The sequence below is a fragment of the Homarus americanus genome, unplaced genomic scaffold (genome assembly GCF_018991925.1).
Source record: "Homarus americanus isolate GMGI-L3 unplaced genomic scaffold, GMGI_Hamer_2.0 scaffold487, whole genome shotgun sequence".
In the NCBI taxonomy this organism is placed as follows: Eukaryota; Metazoa; Arthropoda; class Malacostraca; order Decapoda; family Nephropidae; genus Homarus; species Homarus americanus.
Genome location: NW_024728305.1, coordinates 75,520 through 100,692, shown reverse-complemented (window position 1 = coordinate 100,692; position 25,173 = coordinate 75,520).

Genomic DNA, 25,173 nt, shown 5'->3' with positions numbered 1-25,173 from the left:
GACTTGTTATGACTGGAGGCTTGAACTGAGCGTTAGCCAGAGTGTACTGTGCCAAGACAGCTTTAACATATCACTGGCAATGTCTTTGTTTGTGTGTTCTTTGGTTCTATTCACTGATTTTGCCTGATTAAAATAATCGTATCTCAAAGCATCTCAACAGTGTAACCTGATCTCAGGAGCTCTCTCCCAGACCCAAGATATAGTGACTGAGATGGATGGATTTTTTGGTTCTCGTCCTGGCTCAATAAAGCAGCCATCGCAAATATATCAACTTATAAATGCATCAGAATCTGAAACAGAAAAAATATTGTTAGTTGGGTTGTTAAAGAATGGAAGTCAGAAAGCAATGTTCACTATTTAATTGTAATGCAACAATGCAGCTGGTGGCTGTTAGATTTCGATAAATTTCACGCTAAAATTTACTCCAGCAAAAAGGTTGCAAAATATTGAAACCGAAATTATTTCTGTTTATATACACCAAAATCTACCAAAAAGTGATGGGCCATTAGTTTAGCTGATCTCCTCCTATGACACACCCTAATGGGACAGGGCAGTGTATCTTCGGCAGCTTCCTTGATATGAAAAACAGCGGTAGTACTTTCCCAAGATTAGTTAACTGGGCATTGTATGATGTTAAAGGTTGTTCTGTGTGGGCCAGTATATAGATAATATTGTACTGTATTAATAAACTTGGAAAGAACATTTGTATTTAATCAGAGAAGCATTTAGCAAATTGAACAAGCCAAACTTGACTGCAAACCTTGGTGAAGAGTAAATTTGGTGAAGCAACTGTAGAATATCTATTATGTTGTTGGTCAGGAAGCGTCAGACCAATTAATGCTAAGGTGTAAAGGCCAGAAATTTCTGCACCTGTAGATAGAAGAAAATTATTAAGATTTCTGGGTGTGAGGATATTATCGTAGGTGGTTTTGTAAAGAACTTTTAACTATTCCTTTTACCATTAACTAATCTGTTGTCAAAGAAAAGTCAAATTGTGAGTGTTGTTTTAGATGAAGCTCTTAAAAAATTGAAACAGATATTTCATAGCATAAGTGCAATCTTCCATACTTTCAACACTCCAAATTATGATAAAACTATTTAAATTAGGTGCAGTAGATGCAGTGACAATAACAAATAAAAGACAGACAGACTTTTGTTTCATAGATATATTATCTGGGCAATCATGATACTATGGTGTTAACTAAAGTGTATTATGTTCAATATAGTCTAAAAGAATATTGTAGTAATGAGAGAGCATTGTATTTGGTGGAGATAAACATTATACTGAGTGAATTTATTTGTGGCTCTGTGTATACACAAGACGGGAGTATATAATATATCTATATATATATATATATATATATATATATATATATATATATATATATATATATATATATATATATATATATATATATATATATATATATATAAAACAAAGAAGTAGGGCTGTTTGTTTGTTTGTTTATTTGTGTGTGTGTCCGGGTAACGAGAACTTTAAAACCACTTTAATGATCTGTAGTGATGATGGATGGTGTTATATGTAGTGATGTGATGGATGGTGTTATTATATGTAGTGATGATGGATGGTGTTAATGTAGTGATGATCGATGGTGTTAGTGTATTGATGATGGATGGTGTTATGTGTATTGAGGATGGATGGTGTTATATGTAGTGAGGATGGATGATGTTATATGTAGTGATAATTGATGGTGTTATATGGTGATGATGGATGGCGTTATATGTAGTGATGATGGATGATGTTATATGTAGTGGATGAGGATGGTAAGTATATGTAGTGATGATCGATGGTGTTATATGGAAAGATGATGGATGAAAGTTATATGTAGTGATGATGGATGTTGTTATATGTAGTTATGATGGGTTGGTATATGTAGTGATGATGGGTGGTGTTATATGTAATGATGATGGATGGAGTTATATGTAGTGATGATCGATGGTGTTATATGTAGTGATGATGGATGGTGTTATATGTAGTGATGATGGATGTTGTTATATGTAGTTATGATGGGTTGGTATATGTAGTGATGATGGGTGGTGTTATGTGTATTGATGATGGATGGTGTTATATGTAGTGATGATGGATGATGTTATATGTAGTGATGATGGATGGTGTTATATGTATTGATGATGGGTGGTGTTATATGTAGTGATGATGGGTGGTGTTATATGTAGTGATGATGGATGTTGTTATATGTAGTGATGATGGGTGGTGTTATATGTAGTGATGATGGATGGTGATATATGTAGTGATGATGTATGATGTTATATGTAGTGATGATGTATGATGTTATATGTAGTGATGATGGGTGGTGTTATATGTAGTGATGATGGATGGTGTTATATGTAGTGATGATGGATGGTGTTATATGTAGTGATGATGGATGGTGTTATATGTAGTGATGATGTATGATGATGATGGGTGGTGTTATATGTAGTGATGATGGATGGTGTTATATGTAGTGATGATGGGTGATGTTATATGTAGTGATGATGGGTGGTGTTATATGTAGTGATGATGGATGTTGTTATATGTAGTGATGATGGATAGTGTTATATGTAGTGATGATGGATGTTGTTATATGTAGTTATGATGGGTTGGTATATGTAGTGATGATGGGTGGTGTTATATGTAATGATGATGGATGGTGTTATATGTAGTGATGATGGATGGTGTTATATGTAGTGATGATGGGTGGTGAAATGTGTAGTGATGGGTTGTGTTATATGTAGTGATGATTAGACAATAAAATAATAACAGTTTAATGCTAAAAAAAATATACTTTGCTGTACCGTTGTAGTGAAAAACATGGTGGAACTTACATACACCGTTAATGAACTATTGATGGAAGAAGAAGTTTTGGGGACTGAACAGTGAGACAATGTGGAGCCTCCCGGAGGGTAGCGTCCTACCGTGGCCAAGCGGATAAGCCGCCCGGAGGGCGGCGATTCTGCTAGTATATTATATTTTGTTGTAATTTTAAAGCTGTTGAGTTTTGATTAAACCAGTTTTAATGGGACCAGTGGTATTGAAATAAACACCTGTCTGCTGTCAGGAGGTTGTTAACCAGAAATAAGGTAAGGGTCTGTGTTTAACATTTAACCTCTCTGTTAACAGAAGCTGTTATTTCAGAGTCTCCTCTGATATAATGGGCCTCTGGGCTGACTATACATCCTCTAGTGAGTCTAAGAAGAGGGTGTGAAGGTTGTAACAGGCTGATAAGAGATCAAGTCTTCCTGCTGCCTCGAGAACGCTGAAGGGATGGTGTTGTTGGCGGGAAGTCTGGAGAACATACAGACACAGGTGTGCATTAGTCTGTTAAAGAGACATATTGACATACTGTTTTCCATAGGGAGAATAATGAATTTACCTGTAACTGATATAAAACATGAAACTGATTAAAATGAGGAAAAAAATAACACCAAAAATGTAGGTTTAAATTTATTGAAAGATTAGCATTCTCACTCACACTAAGCCACACTGAGTATTGGTATTTTAGTTTTGTCCGCTTCTTGAGGTTTTGTGTCGTCCATATTTTTTTCCGTTCACTTGGAGGAGGTGACTCGTGTCTTCTTACAACGCTTCATTACCTTGTGCGTGGGAGAGGCGCCGTTGCTCCAGGTGTGTTCATCTTTTACGACCAAACTTCTGTCTTTTGTAAACATTACTTCACTTTTGCTGAACTTGTGTGATTCTGTGAAGACATGAGAGTCACATTTGCGTTTTTGGCCAATTTTTACCGTTGGCCGCCAAACCCGTTCATCTTTTACTTTCCGATCCACATGCCTACAAATATCTTTAACTTTCTGAAGGGGACGTCGGTCTTCAGGCCGGGATTTCGTAGCGGACAGTGCCCAGTTGTACAGACGTTGACTGAATGTACCAACGTTCTAGAGTATTCTTTTTATGACCCTCCCGACTTGGTATATTTGCGTTAATTCACCCACGGGCTGATCATCATATAGTTCCCGGGCATACAAACGTTTATATTTGTTGCCTTGCCAACGGAAAACTTTGCCAAATTTTGTGGTTAAGGCAAAATCAATTAGTGTAACTTTTGGCCCATTGGGAGTGCGTTGTATGACGATATTATTGCATTTCAAATCGTTGTGAGCGATACGTTTTTCAGAAAGTTTCTGAACAATTTCTATAAGCTGCTTAATTATGGCCAACCCGTCCAGCTCAGATAACTTCCCATTCTCCAACAGTTTACTGAGAGGCTCGCCGGAGTAGACCTGAACCAATGTTGGTTGGGGGAAAAAACACACGCCTACTAATTTTGCTAACCCGTCGATTTCGAACTTATTTATTGCTATTAAACTTTTGGCTTCAGCCATCATACATGACCACAGTTTTTCCCAGGAATAATTCTTTTTTTTAAGTAACTTAATACACAGTAGTTCACCGGTGGGTCCTTTAATCAGGTAACATTCCCCGAAGCCTCCCTGTCCCACGAACTCTCCATGGGCGCGGGCCTCTATCACGTACTCTGCACTCAGCTCCTTGATACCATATTCAGCCAATTCGCCACGAAGTTTGTGGTAAGTAACTTTTAATTCGGAGTTCATGTTTGCGATTTGAGTCATAATTCTTTGATGATAAAAAGTACATTATTGGGCAAATGGAGTTATTCTTTCAAAAAGGAGATAAATATTTGTAGTAAGAGGTATGGTATAGTGTAGGGTAGTGGAGAGTAGTGTAGGGTAGTGTAGGGTAGTGCAGGATAGTGAAGTTAGTGGAGGATAGTGGAGGGTAGTGAAGGGTAGTGTAGGATAGTGTAGGATAGTGAAGTTAGTGTATGGTAGTGGAGGGTAGTGAAGGGTAGTGTAGGATAGTGTAGAATAGTGAAGTTAGTGTAGGGTAGTGGAGGGTAGTGTAGGGCAGTGAAGGATAGTGTAGAATAGTGAAGTTAGTGTATGGTAGTGGAGGGTAGTGAAGTGTAGTGTAGGATAGTGTAGAATAGTGAAATTAGTGTAGGGTAGTGTAGGGTAGTGAAGGGTAGTGTAGGATAGTGAAGTTAGTGGAGGGTTGCGGATAATTGCGAGGATAGTGACGAGAGTGTAGGGTAGTGAGGATACTAGGGATAGTAAAAAGGATAGTGAAGATAGTGGAGGGTAGTGGATGATAGCGAGGGCAGTGAATAGTGTAGGATAGTGAAGGAGAGTGGAGGATAGTAAAGTTGTGTAGGGTAATGGAGGGTAGTGAAGGATCGTGAAGATAGTGAGGATAGTGTAGGGTAATGAGGAGAGTGAGCATAGTGATGATAGCGTAAGGTAGTGGATGATAGTGAGGATAGCGGAGTTTGATGGATGGTAGTGAGGATAGTGACGAGAGTGCAGGTATTGGAGGATCGTGGAGATAGTGAGGATAGTGTAGGGTAATGAGAAGAGTGAGGATAGTGAGGGTAACGTAGGGTAGTGGATGATAGTGAGGGTAGTGGAGTTTGATGGATGGAAGTGAGGATAGTGACGAGAGTGCAGGTATTGGAGGATCGTGGAGATAGTGAGGATAGTGTAGGGTAATGAGAAGAGTGAGGATAGTGAGGATAACGTAGGGTAGTGGATGATAGTGAGGATAGTGAAGAGAGTGTTGAGTAGTGGAGGTATCGTGGAGATAGTGAAGGTAGTGTAGGGTAATGAGGAGAGTGAGGATAGTGAGGATAACGTAGGGTAGTGGATGATAGTGAGGATAGTGAAGAGAGTGTTGAGTAGTGGAGGTATCGTGGAGATAGTGAGAATAGTGTAGGATAGTGAGCATAGTGAGGATAGTGTAAGGTAGTGAGGATAGTAAGGATAGTGTAAGGTAGTGAGGATAGTGAGGATACTGTAGAGTTGTGAGGATAGTGATGATAGTGCAGGGTAGTGAGGATAGTGTATAGTAGTGAAGAGAGTGAGGATAATATAGGGTGATGAAGATAGTGCGGATAGTGGAATTTGATGGATGGGAGTGAGGATAGTGATGAGAGTGCAAGTAGTGGAGGATCGTAGAGATAGTGATGATAGTGTAGGGTAGTGTAGCATAGTGAGGATACTGTAGAGTAGTGAGGAGAGTGATGATAGTGTAGGGTAGTGAGGATAGTGACGAAAGTGCAGGTAGTGGAGGATCGTAGAGATAGCGATGATAGTGTAGGGTAGTGTAGCATAGTGAGGATACTGTAGAGTAGTGAGGATAGTGATGATAGTGTAGGGTAGTGAGGATAGTGAGGATACTGTAGAGTAGTGAGGATAGAGATGATTAGTGTAGGGTAGTGAGGATAGTGAGGATACTGTAGAGTAGTGAGGATAGTGATGATTAGTGTAGGGTAGTGAGGATAGTGTACAGTAGTGATAAAAGTGAGGATAGTATAGGGTGGTGAAGATAGTGAGGATAGTGGAATTTGATGCATGGTAGTGAGGATATTGTAGTGTATTTTGCTTATTTGTCTTTCATTTATTTATATCTATGTTGTTGTTGTTGTTGTTGTTGTTGTTGTTGTTGGTGGTGGTGGTGGTGGTGGTGGTGGTGTTGTTTAACCTTTCACTTAGTGTGTGTGTGTGTGTGTGTGTGTGTCTGTGTGCATGTATGTATGTATGTATGTATGTATGTATGTATGTATGTATGTATGTAATAATAATAATAATAATAATAATAACAAACGGTTTATTAATAGAGTTGCAGCCGGTGGCTGAAAATATACAAACTTACATTTGATTTAGACATAATGATATGCCTTCAATACTTTTACAGGGCTGTACAGTACATAAATCAGGAGTTGATTATTATTTTAACAATAGATGGGATGGTGCTATTCTTATATCTATCGGTGCGGGCTCTTATGGGCTGAATTTTGTTGTAGTGGCAGACTGCGCGAGGTGGGTGGGGGGCTGCAGGTGGCAGGAGGTGGCGATGACGAGGGTGGTGCAATAGTTGGCTGTCAAACCTTTCCAGTGCTTGGTGGTGGAGGTCACTGAGGGATGGCATTTCCAGGGTGGAGAGAGCGTTGGTGTAGCCGGAGTAGTCAGCGCTGTGTATGATTCTGCAGGCCCTTTTCTGTACCTTCTCTAGCTGACGTTGTTGGGTGGAGTTGAGGGAAGACGACCAGGCTGGTGACGCATACGTATGTATGTATCTTGATAAAATCACACGGGAAAAGGGAAACAACGGAGCACCAGTGTGTGTGTGTTTTACACACAGCGTAATGTGATACGTCTAGTGTAGTAGCACTAAGATAGTGTTGAGATGCACTGCTTTGCTTGTTATCTCTAGCTTTCAGCTATTGCCGCTGGCGAGTCCTTGTGGTGAACGGGAAAGCAGCTCCGCGCCAGTCTTTCCCTGCAAGTACACAGCCTCTCTATTTCCAAGACTCCTACTTAGCCTTCTCGTGGCAGCACAGGGTAACTGGGTGTTTAGCGACCCCAGGCTAATACAGTAGGGATCTCGGAGCAGCAGGGGGCCCCAGAGGTGCAGGCCCACCGGCGTGTTGACATGTGCTGGCACCCACCAACCCTTGTTCCACTGTCTTCTGGGTTAACTGGTAAAGTGCAAGACTACGGGAGTCAACCCCTAATTAAAAACATGTGTTTGGAGTCACGCAATAGGCGACGCATAATTACCCGCGTTCTCGGCAGACTCCTGCGACCATGCTCAGCAGTCTGTCGTCATGGGTCTCTTATGTCACCGACAGTTGCTGGGGGAGGCCAAAGTAGTGGGAGTGGTGTTTGCGGTCCATCATCCCCACTCAAAATCCACTCATTGCGCGGGCCCTTTGCTCCAATCACCCTCATTATCTCATCATCATCTCGAAAAGACCTACGGCGATGGAAACGAGTGGGGGGCTCCGACCTCCACGTAGGCGGTGGTGGAGTGATGGTCGCTGAGACATGGGACAGGGCAGTGTGTCTCTTCGGCAGCTTCCATCAGGACAAGCAGATCCCAACTGCTTCCTAACGGAGGGACCTAGAAAAGGTGGTCCTAAACAAATGCTGTCTGACTCTTGCTCGGGCGGCCCGCTGCAGCCGTCGAGTCATGCCATAATGCAGTCGAAACCCATCAAAATAATCAGATTAAGAAAGAACTTAATATTGCTACCTGGAATGTCAGAACCTTATTGGACAGACGGGAGATAGAAAGACCAAGGAGAAGAACTGCCCTGGTCGGTAATGAACTCAAGAGATATAACATAGATATTGCTGCTCATAGTGAAAACTGACTGAGTGGGGAGGACTCGCTGACGGAAGTGGGGTAGGGCTACACCTTTTTATAGAGGGGACTCCCAGAAGACATGCGCCGTGACTATGGGGTGGGTTTCTATGTCAAAACATCACTCCTTCGCAACATCCCTGAGACGCCTGCTGGAATAAATGAATGGCTCATGACATGGCGCATCCCTCTGGTCAAAGGTCGCTATGTTACCATCTTCAGCGCTTATGCACCCACCCTTGATATTAATGAAGACACAAAAGACCGTTTTTATAGTATATTGGAAACTGCTCTTGTGGATGTACCACTAACTGACAAAATTCTTCTTTTCGGGGATTTCAACGCTAGAGTTGGCTCAAACTATGAAACATAGGACAAAGTTCTGGGCAAGGTGGAGTAGGGAAGATTAACAACAACGGACCCCGACTCCTTACACTGTGCTCAGAATACAATCTTACGATCACTATCACCTGGTTCCAGATGAAAACCAAATACAAGACCTCATGGAAACATCCTCGATCAAACTACTGGCACCTCCTTGACTATTTTATTAGTCGCCAAGATGACCTAAAGGAGGTGCAAATCACAAAATCCATGAGGGGTGCAGACTGTGGCACGGACCATAGGCTAATAAGATCCAGGATTCGCATGTTATTTCGACCCCAACACCTGAGGCAAGCCCCCAGTCGTAAAACTTAACATCAAAACCCTCAGTAATCCTGAAACCTCTAACTCATTAAAAAACAAGATCACCGATAAACTCCCAGCCCATAAAATTATGGAACCTGGCACTGTGGAAGATGGCTGGAAAGAGTTGAAGACTGCAATGAGTGAAGCTGCAATGGAATTACTTGGCTTTTCAAAAAAGCGACATCAGGACTGGTTTGATGAGAACTCGCCTACCGTCCATGATCTTCTCAAAACCAAAAAATTAGTCCACGATGTAGTGCTATCGAATCCTCAATCACAAACACTGAGGGACCGGTTAACGAACATCAACATTAGGTCTATCCAGCGTGTCATTAAAATACAAAGGGAAGGTTTCCAAATGCCATGCATTAAATTTATGCTGCCCGAGCATAGGCATGTGGATAAGAATAGCACTGTGAGTGAGAGTTGACTCCAACAGAGGGTAATAATATTCTACCTCATGATCTGGGAAAATTGGAGTTAAATGATAAGTCAATTTGGCTCTTTATAATGCTTCAAGAAGCGTCTTCACAGGCACAAGTTTTGCATCCACTCGTCCTAACCCTGCATCCACGATGCTTGCGATTAGTTATTTTTTATTAGTAATTATATCTTGAACAGAACTTTCCGCAACATGCAAATACTCAGAAAAATAAAGGAGCCATTCCAACGTAGGGACTGAATTCGTTGACTTATAAACAACCCGAAATAAATGGTAAGACTCAGGAATAATCGCATCATTCCAAGGCACTAATGGCATGAAAGGATTGAGTTATAACACGATTTTGTGCATTAGGCTTTCAAGTTTTAAACTTGGTGTCCGCTTCTTTGGCGATAATGCGGAATGGATCAGAAAATTTGGCTGAAAGCTTAGAGTTCCTTTCAGGTTCTCTCACCATAACAGCATTGCCTATTTCTAACACGACATGCTTAGCTTGTTTATGTTGCTTAAAAATCATTTCAGCGCGTGACGCTGCTAAATGTTTCCGTACTTGGTCATGAATATCTGTTAAAACGCTGATATGTTTTGTCGCGAAATCTTCCATATTATAGACAGGGCATGGCTTGTCCGTACGTACGCTAAAAGGCAGACGTTTGTCTGTGCCATAATGTAAGGGCGGAAACGATCTCCCTGCTCATTACCGCTGCTAACTCTCTCGTTTGCTGGTGCGACCAACACTTGGGGGGGTTGGACAGAGGTGAGAACGGCAGCGGCTACCTGCGTCACCGGGAGATTCACCCCAGCCGCCATACAGTCACTATCTAGCTACCCAGCTGTTCGTCAAATTCTGGCTGTGATCTCATCATAGGTCCTGGATTCGAAGGCTGTTTTCCCAGACCTTCACCTATCGACTGTCAATCTCTGGACCCCATACCACCACCACCCCATACCACTACCGTAGCTGCTACGACTGTCAGTTCATCTCCTCCGTCTGTGCCCCGGTGTGTCTCTATAGCAAGACATCGGCCGCTGCCGCTTGAGTGAGGAAGCCTGTCTGGACCTTCCCCCAGGGCCACTGTCGTAGGAAATATCTGTTCATTGTTTGATTCTATTGTTTGATTCCCTTAATTGCTGACTCCCTTTTATTGTTTGATTCTATCAGTTGTTGACTCCCATTAATTGTTTGATTCCATTAATTGTGTGATTCTATTAATTGTTGACTCCCATTAATTGTTTGCTTCCTTTAATTGTTTGCTTCCCTTAATTGTTTGACTCCATTAACTGTTTACTGCATTAATTGTTTGACTCCCGTAATTGTTACTTGATGTTTGTTGAGTGGTGTCAGAGTTTTGTGTTATATTTTTTTATAGTAAAGAGATGTCAATCTCAAACGGTTGTTGGTTATTCCTCAGAAAACCATGGTCCTTGACTTTCCTTTATTAAGATCCTGATTGGTCTGGTAAGGGATTTCTATCCCTAAGTCCCAGGCCCTTACACATAAACAATATTGTCGGGTTATTTGCCGGTAGAGCTATTAATTGACCCATTAATAGAAGACCTCACACTATTGTAAGAAATTGTCTTGATAAATTTTCGGAGCTTATCACTATCATAAGTTCAGAGAGGAAACTTTGCTACATTACAGGAGATTTCAACCTTAATCTACTCAAATCAGAAACCGACACCTCAGTATTAGACATTCGTGCTGCCTGTCATTCTAAGCTCTTCTTCAACACTATAACCAAACCCACCAGAGTAACTGCCACTTCTGCCACGGTGATAGATCATATCTGGACTAGCAACACTCCCAACAATCTTGCAAGTGGACTTATTTAAACAATATCTCCGATCACTTCCCAGTTTTTGCCATGTATAAAACAGCCACAAGACCTGAAAGGTCTAGTAGAGTCTCAATGCAATACAGAGACTACTGCACCGACAACATGCTCCTTTTTTTAAACAACCTCATGAATGCTAAGTGGGATCTTGTCTATGCCTCCGACAACCCTAACGTGAACAGCTGCAACTTCTCTTGCATCTTCAATGCTTGCTTTGATAAATACTTCCCGCACAAGACTACGTCAGTGAAAACCGTATCCATTTCCAAACCCTATATCACAAGCGAAATTAAGATAATGATAAAAGAAAAACACAAACTCCAAAGGAAATTTGCAAAGACCCATAACTTTCGGTGATGCTTCCCGAAGTATCAGAAATAGAGTAACTCAAGCAGTTAGAAATGCCAGACGTAGCTATTATACAAATAAGCTCCAGTCAGCATCAGGAGACAGTAAGAAAACGTGGAATGTCATAAATTCTATTCAGAACAGGAACATTAGCCTTCGGCTCCCCACTCAGCATTTATGATAAATGATTCAGTTGTAACGGAACCCTCCCTCATTGCCAACCACTTCAATTAAAATTTTATTAATGTGGGCAAAAATCTTGCAGAGAGCATCCCTGATCACCATGAGGAATTTAGAGCCTACCTGCAAAACAGACAGCAAAATGAGCTGTTCTTATCCCCTGTCACAGCAGATGAATTACTGGCTATCATAAAAATATCCAAAGATGCAGCAGCAGGCCAAGACAATATACCAATGAGCATCATTAAGAAAGTAGCCCACTTATTACTACCTGTTCTCCTACACATTTGTAACTCCACCTTCACTAGTGGTGTCTTTCCGGACAAACTGAAAATTGCTAAAGTTCACCCAGCATATAAAAAATCTGGGGGCAAAGGTCTCTTCAAGAATTACTGCCCCATATCAGTCCTCCCAGCCTTGAGTAAGATACTGGCGAAGCTAGCATGTAGTAGACTAAATTCCTTCTGCAATGCCAATAACATCTTTACAGAATCCCAGTTTGGATTTAGAGCTAGAAGGTCGACTGAGAATGCTCTGCTAGCCTTTACTAATTACATCTTAAATTCCTTTATAACAGTCAGTTCACAGTCAGTATATTCTTGGACCTCCCTAAAGCTTTCGATACTGTCGACCATACCATCCTCCTTTCAAAGCTTGAACATTACGGCGTTAGGGGCCTGTCCCACAATTGGTTGACATCATATCTGTCCAACAGGATGCAGTATGTTTGCTATAATAATCACCAATCTGACTCCTCGCCAATCTTGTATGGCGTCCCCCAAGGTTCCATTCTCGGTCCAGTACTGTTTTTGTTGTACATAAACGACATAGTCCACGCCAGCACACTCATAAAATACAACTTATTTGCAGACGATAGTAATCTCTATGCCAGCAACTCAGACCTCCATTCCTTGATGAGAACTATGAACACTGAATTGACTAAAATCAGGACCTGGGTAATGCGTAATAAACTGACCTTAAACCTTGAGAAAACCCACTACACGATCTTTCACAGAAGGAAAAACTTACCCCCAGACTTGGTAATACAATCCTCAAACGCGAACAAAATACTAAATTCCTCGGAGTTATTGTTGATGAGAAACTTAACTGGAGAAACCACATACAAGTCATTCACAGTAAAGTCAATAAACAGTGCAGTATCATGTATCACACTCGACAATCACTCGCTCTCACAGCAATGAAAGAAATCTATCATGATCTTGTTTACCAACACGTGATACACTGTCACACAATATGGGGGGGGGGGCCTCTGGCTCTTCAAAAACACAATCCCTGGTTACTGCACAAAAGAGAGTTGTATGGACAATGACCTATTTGAAAAAAAAAAATCACACAAACGAAAAATTTGCTAAATTGAAAATGTTAAAATTCGAAGATATTAACACCTACTGCTGTGCCCTCTTTGTTTACAAATCATTCAATCACTTGCTTGACAATAATTATTTCCAGTTCCGGAATAATCAGAGATACAACTTAAGGCACCCAGAGCTACTAAGACCACCCCCCCCTAAGCGCTCCTCTCAGTCCCGACCTCCATAAAATTTCACTGTGTGAAGGTGTGGAACAACTTACCCCCACCCATCCGAGCAAAGATTACGCTCCCTTTCTTTAAATCATCTCTTAAAAAATATCTATTGTCTAAGTATTAATATTTCCTGTAACACCTATATTTACAGTACTTGCTTTTAATGTACCATCAAAACCGTTTTATCGGAAATTATCATGTAAATGATAAGAAATTACCTTGCAATAAATATAATTGCCAACTCGACATAATCCTGACAGCTCTGTCCTCTTGTTCAACCTTAATACTGTACACCCCATGTTGTACTGCTCCCCCATTATACTTATGTTTTTTAATTCCACTGTAATTTATGTATATACTTACAATATAAATAAAAAATCAATAAAATAAAAAATAAATAAAATAAATAAATATTGAAGTGATAACCGTGGTAACATTATGAGATGTTCTTTTTACCACCATGCTATTGTAATGTACTATTCCAGATGTTACTAAATGTTACATAATACTTCCTTGAGATAAATGTATAGTATATATCAGGTGCCTCAAAGAGAGCTCAGGTTCTCAACTGGCTCAGCCATGTTAATATCGTTATTATTATTAACTCTGTATCTGTGTTTTTCTGGCTAAATAAACTGTTTGAATTCAATTCAATCCTCCCATGCGTGTTGCATGCCACACACAATTGGGCGAAGTATCTCTAGGATCTTGCGATTGGTTCTCTCGACAAGGCCATTAGACTGAGGACGATAGGCTGTAATAAAACTCTGTTGTATTCCATATTGTACACAAATTTGTGCTGCTAGCTGATTCTTGAAGGGGAAGAACCTTGGTCGGAGTACAAGGACATAAAAGATTCATCACTAAGCGGGACTAAAATCACAGATCTAGAAAAATGATCCACACACACTAGCACATACAAGGACCCTTGGTGACTCCTCGGACGTTGTAACAAGTCTATTGCGACTGTGTCCAACGGACGGTCTGTGGTAGGATATTGTAGAATCGGAGCCGGTGACCTTGTAGTCCCCTTATGTTGAGCACATGACAAACACTTTGCAATTCTATGTCTTTCTTCATTGTATTCCAAAAATATTTGTTTTTAATCTCTGCTAGGCATTTGTCACGTCCTTGGTGACCGACTCTAAGGCAAAAATGACTGTAGACCACAAAGGATCGCGTCGTTGTTCATCCTCTAATTGTGAAAAGTGAACGTTGATACAGGCGTCATTGGTGCAATGTTTCTGGACAAAGCGTCGGCGACCACATTCACTCTTCCCGGTAAATACCTAAACTTAGGGTTGAATTCTTGAATGGCCAAATACCAGCGTGGTAATCTGCCTGATAGATTTCTGCCACGGAACAGTTTTGTTACTGCCGCATGATCCGTAAAGGCAGTTATTTTATAAAAAAAAAATAATGTCTTTAAACTTTTTCAGTGCCCAAACAACAGCTAACGTCTCTAAATGCGTTACCGAATAACGTGTTTCGGCATCATTAAGTTTACGACTTGCAAAAGCAATTACTCAAATTTTTCCTCTTATCCACTGCATGAGTACAGCTCCGATTCCTTGTCCAGAGGCGTAGGTACAGAGTAAAATCTAGAGAGTAATCAGGAAATGCTAAAACAGGGGCATTGGTAAGTGCTGTCTTCAATGCAACAAAGCTATCTTCGTGTTCAGCATTCCATACAAAAACTGCATCTTTTCTCAGTAACGTAGTTAAGGGTGACGCTAATGTTGCATAGTTTTTATTAAAAGAACGATAATATCCAGACAAATAAAAAAACTACGCACCTTATCAACAGATGTAGGATGTGGGAACTGAGCAACAGCCTTAACTTTATCATCAACTGTATGAATACCTTCTTCGTCAACTACATTACCAAGGAAATGGATTCTGGATTTTAAAAACTCACATTTCGAAAGTTTAATTTTAAGACCTGCTGTGGAAAGTTTTTGTAACACTTCACGCAGTTTGACAAGATGGGTATCGACATCCTTACTGACTACTATGAGATCATCCAAGTAAGCACAGACTGTGGTACCTATCAATCCGGCAAACAGGGTGTTGATCATCCTTTGAAAAGTCAGTGGGGCATTTCTGAGACCAAAAGGCATCCGCATAATTCAAAATTGCCCAAAGGAGTACTAAAAGCAGTAACCTCTCGAGATTTTTCATCGAGCGGTATTTGCCAATACCCGCTAAGGAAATCTAAATTGCTAAAAACAGCGTTATCCTTGCCTAAGGACTGTAAAATATCACTCAGGACAGGCATAGGGTACCTATCTGGGATAGTAATTTCATTAACGCGCCTAAAGTCAATAACTGGGCACCAACCGCCATCCTTCTTTGGAACTAAAAACAAAGGGCTATTAAAAGGAGATTTCGAATGTGTGATAACCTTCTCATTCAACATAACCTGAACATTATTCATTTTATCCTCACATGCTCCTATAAATGTAGTTACCCGGTATTCATCTTCCCCTGTAAAATCGCGGACCAAATCGCCACACGGTAACACCTGAATAACGTTAGAGGGGTTAGTAGACATGCCGGTGTTAGAAGTAGCCATGCTATTCAAATTAATCCTAACTGAGGGATCTGTTAATGGAGGAGGTAATAAAAACTTTTCTGACACACCACCTTTCTGGGTAGGAGAAAGGAGAACTTGCCCGTAATCAGGCGACGTATTATACTTATTACCTAACCTTAGGGTTCTACGGTTTAAATCGTCAAATGAGTGTTCTATCAAATCTTCACTACTCCTGACAGAAGTGTTTAGCTTGGACTGCGCCTGTGTTTCGTGCGACTCTATCAGCAATATCTGAATCGCCACTATAATGCTCCGCCAACTTAGTAATGTCCCAGGACGATGACTCAGAAAGACGGTCCATTAATATTTAAATGGACCAAAAGTTACATAATAAATATAAATACTCTTGCCTTTCATTTACAGTAAATAACTTTACTAGTAAAATGAAGAAATTATCAATCAATGAAAAAGAGAAAATTACTGCAATATCTATATATGTTCATATAAAAAAAGTAAACAAGACACTTATAAAATGTATATAATGCCTATCTTTGTGGAGATATGCTGTAGAATATATTACTGTGGGAATATATTGTATACCTAAAAATAACTATATATATATATAGTCTTGAGTCGACGTTGCCCGGGAGCCGACAGAAGCAGGAGTTCCACACAGTCACAGCTGACTCCAGCGTCGCGGTGAGTCGGTCGGTGAGCAGGTCAATGTCCTCCGTGTTGATGGTCGAGCAGATGATGTCTCCGTTGCGCAGCAACTGATTGAAGCTTCAAAATGGCGACGATTGAGTCCACTTCAACGCCGGGGAGTCCACTATCCACTAAAATGCTGATCAAGGTCTGTGGAGTCGCTGGGTTTGCTGGGGATGTCCACCACAGGTGATTTTCAGGGGTTCTTCTGTGTGTCAAAACATTCTGCTTAAACAAATTGTGATGTCTAAATGGTGTAAGGTCTACGTGTTGCAAAATCTCGAAGCATGTAGGTATGTTGGCAACTCTGTAAGATCCAATGGGCTGTCACTGGGGGGTATCCGCTCACAGGATGTTGAATGTTGACGCCACAAATTCTTCTCCGCCACGCCTTGTTTGCTACTTGTCATACAGGGGTGTAGCAGACTTGCTACAACAGGTAAAAGTTATCAATAACTCATTAATGGTTGTTGAGAAAAAGAAACTTGTACATCTCTTTGGATGACAAAATAAAAGTCACTCAACATATAACATCTCACTACGGGATAGTATAATACACTTTGGGAGAATATAACACGTCACGGTGGGTTTTGTTTTTTGTAAAAACACTTTTGACTTGTTCTGTAGAATGTATATATATATAAACCGGAATGTTGTTATCCATTACCACTTTGCTGCCACCTGCTGAGTTAATGGAGCTGGAGCATGTAAAAGTGTACAGGGTTTTAGTAGCGAAACCCAACTGTCCATTCTGTACTTATTAAGAAAATATATTATATACAGTTTCAAGTGTATACACCGTAACTTAATCACTGTAGCCATGAGTGTTAAATGAGGACGGAGGCTATGTTAAATAGCTCTTCTAAAATACGTCCTGTTAGGTGAGGGGTTGAGTGAGAGTGCCTCCAGTAGCAAGTGGAAAGTTACAGGGGGTGATATGATTATATAAACTCAATGTACTGCCCTGATATCTATATAAAAACTAAGGGGCTGAAAAAACTGGATTGATGAGTTTCAAAATATTTCTGATATTGTCATTATTTATTGACAGTCTGAGGTTAGTATTGTTAATGGAGAATCAGTTTGTAACGGTCGTCCATGGCGTGCACATCTCCATCCAGTCTTGTTGATAGTGGCAATGGGCCAGCTGCCCAATCAAAAAGTCACACTCGGGATGCGTTATTATGATTTATTCGTACATCCCAGTGCTGTGGGATGTTACTTCAAAGGATTACATGAACAAAGGGAAGAAGAATACAGCCTATGATGAGTTGATTATTTTCAAGGAAAGGAAGAAAGAAGCAATCCGTGAGGATGTCAAAACGAAGATCAATTCACAAAGGACAAATTATAGGAAGGAGCTCAAAAAAGTCCAGGGTTCCAAGGGATCAGGTTGTGGGGTGTTTTTTTGTTGTTTTTTTAGTTTAACAAATTTATTGACAAAGCTTGTAGTACAGTTTGCCTATTCTGAGTAATTCAGTCAGGTCTTGACACTGAGGGTGGTATCACATCTCACTGCCATGCAGGACAGAGGTTCATACACAAAGAAATACATCATATTCATTAACAGCTATATATATATATATATATATATATATATATATATATATATATATATATATATATATATATATATATATATATATATATATATATATATATATATATGTCAGAGTCATGTGGGTGATGTCACTGTTGGACGTCATATTCTAATTGAAGACTAATCAGTGTGGGCTAGCAAATTTGGGATAAACAGCAAGAATGTCCCCAAGCACATCCGATTTAATATAGTAATTATAAAGTTCATGATACAATAAGCCAGGTGGCCTGAGGTCTTTGACAGTGTCACATTCAATAATATAGTGTTCAAGTGTATGCTTTAAAGGTTTATCACAAAGTTTACATGCTGAGTGTTCCGGTATGGGTACGGCGTTACTAATTTGCCAGATGTGTCTGTATCTAGCCTAATTCTGGCCACGACTACATCACATTGTCTGGTTCTGTCCTTATGCTGGCCATACCGGTACCTCTCGTCACAAAACTTTTCATATATACTAATGCTACAACTGCCAGGTCTCTCTGCATTTCTCAGTTCTTCTAGATCAGAGTTCATGATTCTGATTTGAATGTTTTTAAGGCCAAGGTCACGGTCAACATTTTCTTTCTTACTTGCCTCATTGGCCAGTCTATCAGCACGGTCATGATACCTAATTCCAACATGGGACGGAATCCACACAAATTCGATACGAGAGTTGTTCTCATTGGCAGTTATCACATGTCTTTTAATATCACATACAACTTTAGACATAGAGCCTGACGGGCTGTTCATTGATTTCAAAGCACTTTGAGAGTCACAGAATATCACCCCACCTCCATTTTCTTTAAGGAAGTCTGTAGCTAAGTAGATTCCAGTTAGTTCAGTTTGTGTTGTGCTGGCCCAGTTGTGGATGCCCAGAAGTGACAGAGCGACACTGGGGGGAATACCCTTGGGGAAGTGGGTGACAAGGTATTCCTTCATTTTTTGGGGTCAGACAGGTTCATCTCGCTTAATGAGATGTAGTGAGCCGACCTTTCCATCAATGAAGCGTTGGATAGCATCCGTTTCCTCTCGGCCTACATAGACGAAATGAGGGGCGCTACCTGGCACGACAACATTCAGCATAGTCGTGCAATATTCCTCATTCAGGGCAGTCAACCACTTAATCTTCATCAAATTGGTTGTGTTCTGGGGGAAGGCAAGGCGCATGTAGTTAGCCCGGGGAGCAATGGAAGGGATGCACCTATTGGGTGTACTCGGCTTCCCTCCCTGGGTCCTCATTTCGCGTTTCTGCTGACGAGTCTTAAACTTCTGAAAGCCAGCTTCAGTGTCGCCATGACTGTCCTCCTCATCTCCTTCGCTTTCTTCGTCAGGAACATCAGCAGAGCGTCACTCGACGTCGACTCCTGCCATGGTTAGATTTAAATAGAATCTAGGTCTTATACACTGGGGAAGAGAGGTGATATGTTCCCACCAGCCCAGTATGACCACCGTAGTCACGTGAGACACCACATGAAGTCATTAACACGTGTGATAAGCGCCAACCATCAGCGGAGCGAGGGGAGGGAGGGAGGGAGGGTGAGGCTGGGAGCCATATGGTCGGGCCCGGGAGTAGGCTTCGCGGGCACCAGGGCACTCTGGATGCCAGAAGATGTCACTACACCCACAAATACCAATTTACACATGGTCATAGCTCACTGACACTGATGTAAAGTCACTAAGTATAACACCCTGTTTCACAATGTACGAAATACTGTATAAGTTAGTTTGGTTATCCTTAGTGTGTGGCACACAGGTCGTGAACGGTGGCTGGGAGGCGCAACCGTCTTATGATGCGAGGTAAGTTGACCTCTATAGTCCCATACGTAAGAGAGAGGTAGGTAGACAGGCGGCAGGCAGGCGGCAGCTTGCAGAACGCTGGCCTGGTACCTCAGTGTCTGACCTCTGACCTCAACCTTAATGGAGGGGACTGGGTGCCACCTTCACTGTATCACGTCACACTGTATTTTCCTCTATACAGTTTGGTTATGGTACATAATTATACAGCCCACGTTTATAGGGTCGAGGTACCGAGATAACTAAGGCACACAAGGTAACTTCTCACACCTGTACCAAACTTCACACAGCGCTGAAGCCCAGTCAAGTCAGAGGACGACGAGCTGATGTGACCTCCCCCTACGGTGCCCACAGATGAACTGGCTGTGGGGTGGATGAAGTTTATGAACTAACATGCTGGACTTTTGAAGAACTGAGCTTTCTTCGCTATCAAAGTGCCCCTTGCAAGTGTTTGTCCTTTGTCGTGTCATCAGTGAAGGTAAGTAAATAATTGAGGGGCTCAGAACCAGAGGGGGCCTTGTTATCTACTTCACCCATCGCTTCCGTTTTTAGATGGATTGTCGAATGCAAAAGTCAATATCACAGCTACACAAGCTTTATGAGCAGACATTTTCGTCAGCACTCCTTCTAGGCCTCCTTGGTACAGGTCTGTGTTGCCCTGGTGATGCCTAGGTTTGATCGGCAAGGGGAAGAGAAAGGGAAGTGGTGAGGGGCGAGGGAAGGTGAGGGTAAAGGTGTTCAGGGTAAGGGGAAGGATAAGGAGAGAAAGAAACAAGGGAAGGAACGGTGAGGTGAGAGGTGAGGGGAGAGAGGGGAAAGGGGAGGAAAAAAGAGTGAAGAGATGGGAGAATGTGAGGGGAGGAAGTGATCAAGGGCTGTTTAATGTGAGGGGTGAGATGAGAGGAGGAGGAGGAGGAGGAGTGAGGGGAGATATGAGGTGTGTGATGAAGGGAGAGATAGGATGAGAGATAAAGGAAAGGGGTAAGGACTAGGGGAGAGAGAGAGAGAGAGAGAGAGAGAGAGAGAGAGAGAGAGAGAGAGAGAGTATATCAGCTCACTATATCACTTAAGTAATGTGTTATGGAACAAGGACCCCTTATTTATATGGCTTATTAAACCTGCTCGTCCAGGGGTGATATAAGGGGGTAAGGGGAGATGTAAGGGGAATAAGGGATGATATAAGGAGACTAAGGGTTGATATAAGGGGGCTAAGAGGTGATATAAGGGGAGCTAAGGGGTGATATAAGGGGGACTAAGAGGTGATATAAGGGGGTGATGTAAGGGGAATAAGGGATGATATAAGGAGACTAAGGGTTGATATAAGGGGGCTAAGAGGTGATATAAGGGGAGCTAAGGGGTGATATAAGGGGGACTAAGGGGTGATATAAGGGGGGCTAAGAGGTGATATAAGGGGAGCTAAGGGGTGATATAAGGGGGCTAAGAGGTGATATAAGGGGGGACTAAGGGGTAATATAAAGGGACTAAGGGGTGATATTGGAGAAGCTTAAAGGGTCATGGCGTCACTTTACCTGGACGTAGGTTTGTCTGTTTGTCTGTTTGTCTCAACCGACCTGACCTCCCTCCCTCTCATTCCCTCCCTCTTTCACTTCCCCTCCCCTCCTCCCTCACATTCCCACTTTTACTTTCCCTCCTTCCTCTCACCAGTGTACGCATTTATCGTGTATTTCTTAGTTAATTTTTCTCATGTCTCCCCGTCTTCCTTTCTCTCTATGTCTCTCCCTTAGTCTCTCAATCTCCCTTATTCTCCCATACTATCTCCAATTCTCTCCTTGTCTCCCTATGCCTCCTATTTTCCTCTACTTTATCATACTCTCATTTCTTCCTCTCTCTCTGTTTTCCTTTCCCTTCAACTCTTCTATTTCTTCCCCATCCACCCTTCTTTCCTTCATTATTTCCTCTCCTCCTCTTCCCTTCCTTTTCTCAGATTGATAATACCCTCACTCCTAGGTCCCTGTGTGTGTGTGTGTGTGTGTGTGTGTATTAGAAGTGTTGATTAGACTCGCAATTAGTCATTCAGTCAATCAGTCAAACAGGGGAAGGGGAAGTATGTAGTAACTGTAACTGTAATTCCCTTTAACTAAATTGGGGTGATTAAAGAGCTCATTTATTAGGTGATTATTAGGAAGGTAATTCATATGATTAAGTTAATTTAGTGTGTGTGGGGGAGAGGAGAGGAGAGTTGGAGATGGGGGGAAAGAGTTGGAGATGGGGGGAGAGAGTTGGAGATGGGGGGAGAGAGTTGGAGATGGGGGGAGAGAGTTGGAGATGGGGGGAGAGAGTTGGAGATGGGGGGAGAGAGTTGGAGATGGGGGAGAGAGTTGGAGATGGGGAGAGAGAGTTGGAGATGGCGGGGGAGAGTTGAAGTGAGAGAGTGAAAGGTAAGGAGAGATAGGAGAGGAGAGAATAAAAGGAGAAATATGAAAGGAGAGGAGGAAACGAGAGAAAAAGAAAGTGAACTAAAACTGATAAAAAGAAACACAATAACAAACAAAGAATGGGAGATAATATAGAGAAAAAATGGAGACAAAATAAAAAGCAAAACAAGTTAAGTTACTTTTATTTCGTCAATATTAACAATTTGTGAAAAAACACGAGGAAAAAATCGTAAAATGAAAAACAAACATTTTTTTACAGAACATTGGTGAAGTTTGTTACGTTCGTCTAAATGTTCTCTCATATTTTGCATACAACTTTGAACAATAAAAGTTGGGTAAACTGCCTTTGTAAACTGTGCAAAAAATTATAAATATTTACGAAGCAAAAGGCGATTTAAACCTTGAAATGAGAGAAGTGTGTGTGTGTGTGTGTGTGTGTGTGTGTGTGTGTGTGTGTGTGTGTGTGTGTAAAAAATAATAATATTAATAATAATTAACGGTTTATTGAAAAAGTTCTGCAACCCGAAGGCTGAAAATATACATTGGACATAAATGACCTATTACATACATTGGTGGTTTAAAAAAAGCCTTCAGTAGAGAAAGGTAAAGGAACATACAGTGAACATACAGGTTAATGTAGGTGTTGAACAGCAAACACGTAGTGTAGTAACTCCCTTCCAGATGGTGTTAGGAGGGACCTCACGTGGTGTAGTAACTCCCTCACAGATGGTGTTATGAGGGGCATCACGTGATGTACGAATTCCCTCACAGATGGTGTTGTGAGGGGGCCTGACGTGGTGTAGTAACTCCCTCACAGATGGTGTTGTGAGGGGGCCTCACGTGGTGTAGTAATTCCCTCACAGATGGTGTTATATGAGTGAGGTGTGGTCCCAGACCTTCCTATCGTAGACGGATTAACACATCGCTGGTTGTTGTTGGGTCTCATGGGCCGTTATCACTGGGTACCTGGGACCTCACTGTGTGAAGGTTAACTTGGGCACTACTCGGCTGTTACTGTTGAGTTGTTCTCACTGACTTAAGCACAGTTCACCACTGTTCACCCCTGTTCAACACTGGTTCCATTCCTTTCCTAAATGAAATTGTAACTTCTGGCGAGAACTTGTTGATATTCCGGTGGGGAGGAAGGTTCAGGGGAGGGAGTTGGTATGGTCCAATTTAACAGTTGACCTGGCTGCTCCCAGAGGAGCGCCAGGTACGTCTTGACCCTTCGGTGGTCAAGGATGTAGTGTGTGTGTGTGTGTGTGTGAAGTTAGTGTAGGAATTGTGTTTGTTGAATGACCTTTCACTTCCACACCAATACATGACCACACCAACCACACTACCGCCACATGACCACACCATCCCTAGTACCACACTACCACATTACTGCAACATGACCACACCATCCCACACGACCATACTACTGCCACATGACCACCATGATCACCATGACCACACCACCCACACGGCCTTACTGCTTCCACATGACCACACCACCCACACTTCCATACTACTACCACATGACCACTCTACCTACACGACCACACTACTGAGACATAATCACACCACCCACACGGCCATACAACTGCCATATGACCACACCATCTACGTGACCACACCCACCCACACTACCATACCATACTGCCATACCACCAAACTACCACACCGCCATACCACCACATTGCACTACCAGACTACCCCACCACACTACCACACCACCACACTACCATACCCCCACACTACCGCACTACCATACCATCACACCACCGCACTACACCACCACACTACCACACCACCACACCACCACACTACCATACCCCACACTACCACACTACCACCACCACACCACCACACTACCACACACTACCATGCCATCACACCACCGCACTACACCACCACACTACCACCACCACACCACCACACTACCATACCCCCCACACCACCACACTACCACACTACCATACCATCACACCACCACACTACCGCACTACCATACCATCACACCACCGCACTACACCCACCACACTACCACACCAACACACCACCACACTACCATACCCCCACACCACCACACTACCACACTACCATGCCATCCCACACCACGCACTACACCACCACACTACCACACCACCACACTGCACTGCCACACTGCCCACCACCACCACACTGCTACACCACCACACTGAACTACCACACTACAACCACACTACCACACAGCCAGTAACCCCCCCCTTACATATATCCTTCAGCAAAAAAAATAAACACAAGTTATAGAACAGTTGCAAAGTTTATTCTCGAGGTTTTGCGTTTATAATCAAAATGTTCGAGAAATGTTTTTTTTTTTGGGGAGGGAGGGGGGGAGGGGGCAACACATACTGTATATGTAATCTGTGGTGGTGTGTGGTAACAGTAACAATACACCAAGAACACAGTAACACACCAACACACCAGTATCACAATAGTATCACAAAAGTAACACACCAGTAACACACCAACAACATAACAGTAACATAGTAGTAACACACCGGCAACACATCAGTAATATATCAGTAACACATCAGTAATACAGCAGTAACACACCAGTAACATACTAGCAACACAGCACTAACACACCAATAACACAGTTCCACGCCAGTAACACACCAGCAATACACCAGGAACACACCGGCAACACAGCAATAACACACCAGCAACAGCAATAACACACCAGCAACAGCAATAACACACCAGCAACACACCTACAACACACCAGTAACAAAAACACTCCAACAGCTTAAGACAAACAACTCTGTACAAACTTGTATGGTTGAGACTTGGTTCCGTAGCTTCCCAGAGACTCAGCCGTGATAATACTCCCTATTGATGGTGTTTACATTATTTATGAGCCTCGTAACTATAGCTCCTGTACAACACTTTTAT